The sequence below is a fragment of the Myotis brandtii genome, unplaced genomic scaffold (genome assembly GCF_000412655.1).
Source record: "Myotis brandtii unplaced genomic scaffold, ASM41265v1 scaffold230, whole genome shotgun sequence".
NCBI classification, from domain to species: domain Eukaryota; kingdom Metazoa; phylum Chordata; class Mammalia; order Chiroptera; family Vespertilionidae; genus Myotis; species Myotis brandtii.
This window is the reverse complement of record NW_005358650.1, coordinates 6,626,119-6,633,400: the sequence shown is the minus strand read 5'-3', so window position 1 is coordinate 6,633,400 and position 7,282 is coordinate 6,626,119. Positions and strand designations below refer to the sequence as shown.

General features: G+C 42.2%; 1 pseudogene; it reads right to left on the bottom strand.

Annotated features, from left to right (window-relative positions):
* Positions 1-1,470: 1,470 nt before the first annotated feature.
* On the bottom strand, positions 1,471-2,929 carry LOC102242146 (annotated as a pseudogene).
* Between the last annotated feature and the right edge of the window lie 4,353 nt (positions 2,930-7,282).

Here is a 7,282-nt window from a genome sequence, read left to right as displayed (position 1 = left end):
GGGGTTCCCGCTTGGGTGCCTGGCCAGCTTGGGTGAGGGACTGATGGCTGTTTGCAGCTGGTCACACCCCCTTTAGGGTGGGGGTCCCCACTGGGGTGCCTGGCCAGCCTGGATGAGGGGCTGATGGCTGTTTTCAGGCTGGCACACCCCCTTTAGGGTGGGGGCCCCCACTGGGGTGCCTGGCCAGTCTGGGTGAGGGGCTGAGGGCCATTTTCAGGCTGGCCAGTGACTGAAGCTCCCAGACTCTCATTTTTTTCTTTTTTTTTTTATTCTGGGATTTATTTACTTTCTATAATTGAAACATTGTTGCTGTCACTGGAGCAGAGAGACAGCTCCTGCTCGCTCCCAGCTCTGAAGCCACGGCCTGCTGAAAGCAGGTATCTGTGGTTTGTTTAGCTTCTATAATTGAAGCTTTGTTGCTTACAGAGCTCAGAGCCGAGCTGCGGCAGGCGGGGAACCTTGGCTTCCTCCATCACTGGAGCAAGCAAGCCTCCTGCTCGCTTTAGCTGCGTGGCTGCCAGCCGCCATCTTAGTTGGCAGTTAATTTGCATATTGCCCTAATTAGCCAATGGGAAGCGTAGCAAAGGTACTGTCAATTACCCTTTTTGTCTTTTATTAGATAGGATATACAATACATACAGGTATTCAGCAGGATTACAAAGTAATTTTTTAAAAGTCTGATCAATATTGATAAATATTTTTAGATTATTAAAAAACATTTAGGATCATAAAATAAAATAAAATATGGGAGTTTTAAACCTAACAGAAAGATTGCAAATGTTCATATAGCCAGTCATTTTTAAAAATCCCTCAAGTTGAATAGAATGCATTTTAAAACAATACTCTTGCCACTTTCAAGCAGCAGTATTTGCAGATATTAAGCATGTACATCTCTATGAAATTTAAAATTACTATGCAGCTTTCTTTATTGTAATACACAGTAGCTATTTCTTCCTTTCTATTGGATTTTTTTGTTATTGTCATTTGAAGAGTGTCTAATATATTACCAACAGAAACAACTTTAGCTCCTTAACCTCCTCTAAAACATAGCTCAGTTTGTAGTGTGTTCTGTAGGCAGCCACATGAATATTAACAGTACCTTAATACCACTAAGAACAACCGATAACTGGAGTCATATGAAGTTTAAAAGACTGTTTCAGAGGTGTCTGTAAACCAAGATAATCAGAAGTATTACCCTTGCAGATAGCCCTTTATTACATCAGTTAATACAAGGAGTTAAAATTTCCAATGCCACAGTATAGCACTTAATCTATTCTGTAATTTTACATATTATACCATTAATTCACCCTGAGAATACGGAGGAAGCATTTCAAACAAGATATTCTGATATGTTTCTTTTTTCCTTTGTATTTGCTTTCTCCTGTGTTTGTTTTTGTCAGCCCTCAAGGGCACAAATATTTGAATCCCAAGTGTGACTTGGATATCTTTTTTTTTTTGGTTAACTGAGACTCATGCTACAGTGAGATACTGGTAATAGAAAAGCCCAAAAAGGCTTGTAGAAAAGAGACATGCAGCAATCCACCAGGTTAGAAAAGACAGAAGTCCTCTAAAAAGCAGAAGAGTGAAAATGTTTTTTAAGCTGCTCCGTGCCACTGTTACCTGTGTAACAGTTACCTTCACCTTCCCATCAGCAGATGGTAATTCGGAGTAAACAGAATTGGATGGTAGACTATTATCCATTGGCAAGGTAGAGATGGATTCTGGATAAATGCCCCAGGAATGATGACCTAGTGTTTTCAAAAGCAGAGTTGTGTGAAGCAGCATCACCAGCGGTGTCACGTACAGCAGTGCTATGACACAGAGGTAATAAAAGATCGAGCCACCATTTTCTGTAGCTCCACTGTACTTATCTGTCCTGCTTCTTTCTTCATTGGATCCACACACTCCTGGGCTAAGTTTAAGTAAGCTTGCATGTGACTATGCATCATGGCCAGCCGCAAAGCACACAGCAGGATTATTAGCCAGAGTCGCAGAGTATCGAATGTAGCTTCTGTCATAAAGGGACACTTTCTTTACCCAATGGTGGGTTCACAGTGTAGTCTTTGGTGACTGGTTGTACCCAGCGCAGAACCATAGGTGCCAAGAAGTTGATATGAAGTAATGTTTGTGTAATTTTTTGTGTTGCCAAATTCAGGGCATCCAGATGCATTTGAGCCAGCCGTAATCCAGGAAATGTCAAAAAAGTGAACAGAAAATAGTCTGGAAAAAATTGAAAGTAAGTTTTGAAACAGGACCCCGAGATTCTAAACCTTGCTTTTCAAGAAACTGCATCGCACTGTTTGAAAAATTTGTAAATCCTGTTTTGAGTCCAAGTTCCAGATAATTTTCTGTTTCAATCAAGACTGCCATTGCTTTCACAAAGAAAAAAAAATTGTAAAGGTAACACAGGCTGATCTTTCACCACCATCTTTTCCTTTAAAATAGTGGGTAGTTATTAAAATAGAACTTTGATTGCAAAAGATAAAACAAGCAGGCACCAGACTAAGCTGCTACTCATTTCCTGTGTGGGCTTCATAATAGTGTAGTAGACTTCAGTTACTAGATACACCACTGCAGCAGCCACTGTGAAATGCACCAGCCACTGATACTCTGGAAAGTAATGCAACGCAAAAGTATCCACTTCTGTAACTGACTTTTTTTCTAGATGGAGGTCAATATCCTTTGGACTGGTTAGTGGTTTACTGTCAAGATGACCATTATATTTCCTATCTTTTTTGCTTTTCCCTTTTTGCTGCTTCCCTGCAAGTATTCTTAATTCTGTAGGATGTTGGTATCATCTTAAACTGCCATTACAGAGTAGCCATCGGGCAAGAGAATAGTGAGGTATAATTTTCTGCATGAGGCTGGCCATCACCATGGTAACAACCAGCTGTATACCTATTACACCCATGGCACCAAGCACAGGTAAGTTTGATAGTACTTTTACTATCCCTATGCCTGTATAGAGCCTTCTTTATTGATGTGTAGAAGAGCTACAGTGAGATGAGATACTGTTCAATAATCTATATAGCTACTATATTTATTATCTTTTATATTAGTTCCTTTGAGTAAATAAGCATCCATTAATAAGCTCAAAGCAGATTATAGATCTTCATTTATTTCTCTCTTATATATCCCTCTTCTTATATATGCATATAGCCTAACTCTATCCTGACCCATGCTCATGGGTTTTAGTGCCCATCTTAATTCATCGTCATTATTTTCCTTTATCATAAGTCTTGAAATGTTTTTGCTCTGTAATGTTTTCCATCTTTCCTGAAGAAGCATTCTTGATTTATACTCACTTTCTCCCCTTTTCAGAATTTCTACTATACCCTGCTTTCTTTTATTCATGTTTTATGTGGAAGTTATGCAGCCCTGAATGAAATTGCTGGTTTGGGGAAAAACTCAAGGTGATGGTATGAGGTGCTATTAGGTCCTCTTATAACATCTGGCATAGATATTCAAGGACTTTATAATATTATCACCCATGAGTCCCTATGCTCCAGAGTCTCTATTACCTTGAGTAGGATTCACTTTTCCTCTCATACAGATGTATCCTTTCATGAAAGCCAGCCCCAGCAGGAGATCATAATGACAGCTTACAATTATCGAGGCACTTACTTACTAGATGTCAAGAACATTTGTTAAGTGCCTATGTGCATTCTTTCATTAGAGGGACACAATGAAATATACAACATAATTTCTTTCATATATGTATTTGAGTTAGGGTTGGCCAAATAACAAGTTTGCATAAAATTTGGAAGACAGAAATGAAGCAGCAGCCATTACTTTCTGAAGGTCATCAGATCTGGTAGCTAAAACTGACTGACTTACTAAATTCTCTCACCAGCTCCAACTGTCTAATCATGGGAGTGCTCAGGAGGGTGAATAATTCAGAGAGGTGGGCACAGCTGCTTAATGAGTTTTATCTGACCCACTAACAGACCTTTTTGGGCTTTTATTTCTTCAACCCCCTACAACTGCGCTAGGGAATAAGTCATTTGTTCTATAATATTAATATATTTTAGGTTTGTGACTGAAACTTTATTAACACAAAGAAAAGGCACATATTAGAAATATTAGGAATGAACAAAGGTATATCACTGCAGAACATTAAAAGGATAATAAGAAAATACTATAATCAACTTTCTGCCAATATATCTTAAAACTCAGATGAACTGGGTAAATGATTTGAGAAATTCAACTACCAAAACTGAAATGGTATGAAATATAAAATCTGAATAATTCTATATCTATTAAAGAAATTGAATTCAATAAAGAAAAACATTTAATTAAAAACTAATAAACTTAACAGAAGTAACCTCCAGGCCCCATAGTTTTACTGGTGAATTTTATCACATAATAACAATCTTGTACAAATATTAAGGAAGAAATAATAAGTTTACACAAATTCTGAGAAGAAATAATCTTACACAAACTCTCAAAAACTAGAGGAGGCTGCAAGACATTCACATTTGATTTTATAATCTGTGTGTGTGTGTGTGTGTGTGTGTGTGTAAAGCAATCATAACTTTACAGAAGAGAAAGAAAAGATTTTTTTCTAGAATTATCTACACTAATAAAAGAGAAACATGGTAATTGGTGTACGACCGCTACCCTTCCCATTGGCTAATCAGCATATCCTTATGCAAATTAACTGTCAGCCAAGATGGCGGCCGGCAGCCAGGCAGCTGGAAGCGAACATGAGGCTTCCTTGCTTCAGTGACTGCAGACTCCAACGTTCCCCGCCTCACTTGCCGGCCTCTGAGTTGCAAATCTAATCAACTATGTACTATGTTGTAAATAAGAAGCTAAACAAAACCCTAGAAACCAGCTTTCAACCTGCCGGGATCTCAGAGCTGAAGTTATACATTGTTTCGATTATAGAATGGCAAACAAACCAGATACGAAGCCTCAGAGCTAGAGCCAGAGCTAAAGCTGGCCCAGAATAAAATAAAAAAAGAGAAAAAAAAGGAGCAGTTGGGAGCTTCAGTCAACAACCGCCAGCCTGAAAGCAGCCCTCAGCCCCTCACCCAGACTGGCCAGGCACCCCAGTGGGGACCCCCACCCTGAAGGGGGTGTGACCAGCGGCAAACAGCAATCATCCCCTCATCCAGGCTGGCCAGGCACCCCAGTGGGGACCCCCACCCTGAAGGGGGTGTGACCAGCTGCAAACAGCCATCATCCCCTCATCCAGGCTGGCCAGGCACCCCAGTGGGGACCCCCACCCTGAAGGGGGTGTGACCAGCTGCAAACAGCCATCATCCCCTCATCCAGGCTGGCCAGGCACCCCAGTGGGGACCCCCACCCTGAAGGGTGTGTGACCAGCTGCAAACAGCCATCATCCCCTCATCCAGGCTGGCCAGGCACCCCAGTGGGGACCCCCACCCTGAAGGGTGTGTGACCAGCTGCAAACAGCCATCATCCCCTCATCCAGGCTGGCCAGGCACCCCAGTGGGGACCCCCACCCTGAAGGGTGTGTGACCAGCTGCAAACAGCCATCATCCCCTCATCCAGGCTGGCCAGGCACCCCAGTGGGGACCCCCACCCTGAAGGGTGTGTGACCAGCTGCAAACAGCCATCATCCCCTCATCCAGGCTGGCCAGGCACCCCAGTGGGGACCCCCACCCTGAAGGGTGTGTGACCAGCTGCAAACAGCCATCATCCCCTCATCCAGGCTGGCCAGGCACCCCAGTGGGGACCCCCACCCTGAAGGGGGTGTGACCAGCTGCAAACAGCCATCATCCCCTCATCCAGGCTGGCCAGGCACCCCAGTGGGGACCCCCACCCTGAAGGGGGTGTGACCAGCTGCAAACAGCCATCATCCCCTCATCACAGGCCGGGCTGAGGGCCCCCCCCCCCCCCTTGAGTGCACAAATTTTTGTGCACCGGGCCTCTAGTCCTATATAATGAAGAGGTAATATGCAAATTGACCATCACACCCTTGCATAAAATGGCCACCAAAGATGGCCGACAGGGGACGGAAGTTGTGGGCAATCAGGCCAGCAGGGGAGGGCAGTGAGGGGTGACAAGGCCAGCAGGGGAGGGCAGTTAGGAGGTGATCAGGCTGTCAGACATCCCCCGTGGGGTCCCAGATTGGAGAGAGTGCAGGCTGGGCTGAGGGACACCCCCCGAGTGCAGGAATTTCATGCACTGGGCCTCTAGTTTTGAAATAAGATGTAGACCTCACATCTCATTGACATTCCATGCTGCTGACCAAAAATGTTGCTAATTGAAGGAGCCTTCATTCTGGCAGGGGTTATTTACACTGAAATATTGACCCAGCTTTTCTACAATGAGAACAGGGAAGTAAATGCTTCATGGTTCAATAATCCACTAGAATTTCTCTTCTTACTGACCTGCCCCTAGTGCAAGTAGCCATAGTCTGGGAAGGGTTTCGTGACTGGAAAGTTAGACAACTCAATAAGACAAATATGGTGAACAGAAACTTTCTCAGATGACTCAAAGAAATGTCCTTTGAAACTTAAGTGAAATACATTTTAACTCATGAAACTTAGTGCTATTTGTCTCAAATAATGAGCAAATAAAAATAATTGATCCAAGAATTACTACAGACAGAAAATATACATTAACTAAAATGTCTTGTTAAATATACAAATAAAAGAATGATTCCCTTAAAAGAATCATTAAAAATTATCATCTGGAAAGACACTCATGCCCTGGGCACTAGTATTGGCCACAGATCATTTCATCTGAATATCTAAGGATCTGAATCATACTCTCTATTTTTAAGCACTTATGTAAGGTTGGATTGATTGTTCTAATCAGACAATTTTTGTTATTGTTAATCCTTACCTAAGGATGTTTTTTTTCCATTGATTTTTAGACAGAGTAGAAGTAAGTGGGGGAACTGAGAGAGGGAAACATCAATGTGAGAGAGACACACTGACTGGTTGCCTCTTGAATGACCCCCAACTAGGGCAAGGGATCGAGCCTGCAACCCAGATACACGCCCTTGACCAGAATCAAACTCAGGACCCTTCAGTACTGGGGCCCACACTCCAACCACTGAGCCAAGCCAGCTAGGGCTAATCAGACACTTTTTAAAGCAGTGGTTTAATAACTTTGTATTTAAACCTTTAATTTCAGACATATTTGCATCATTCATCAATTTCTTAATATCAGCAATTGAAAAATTTTGCCAAGTTTTCTTCACATGGCATTCTACATGTACCATTGAAAGATTTATGCCAGCTTAGCTAAAAAATTTAAAATGTCTTAATTCTCTATACAGTTTTCCTCACATGTAGCAACAGCT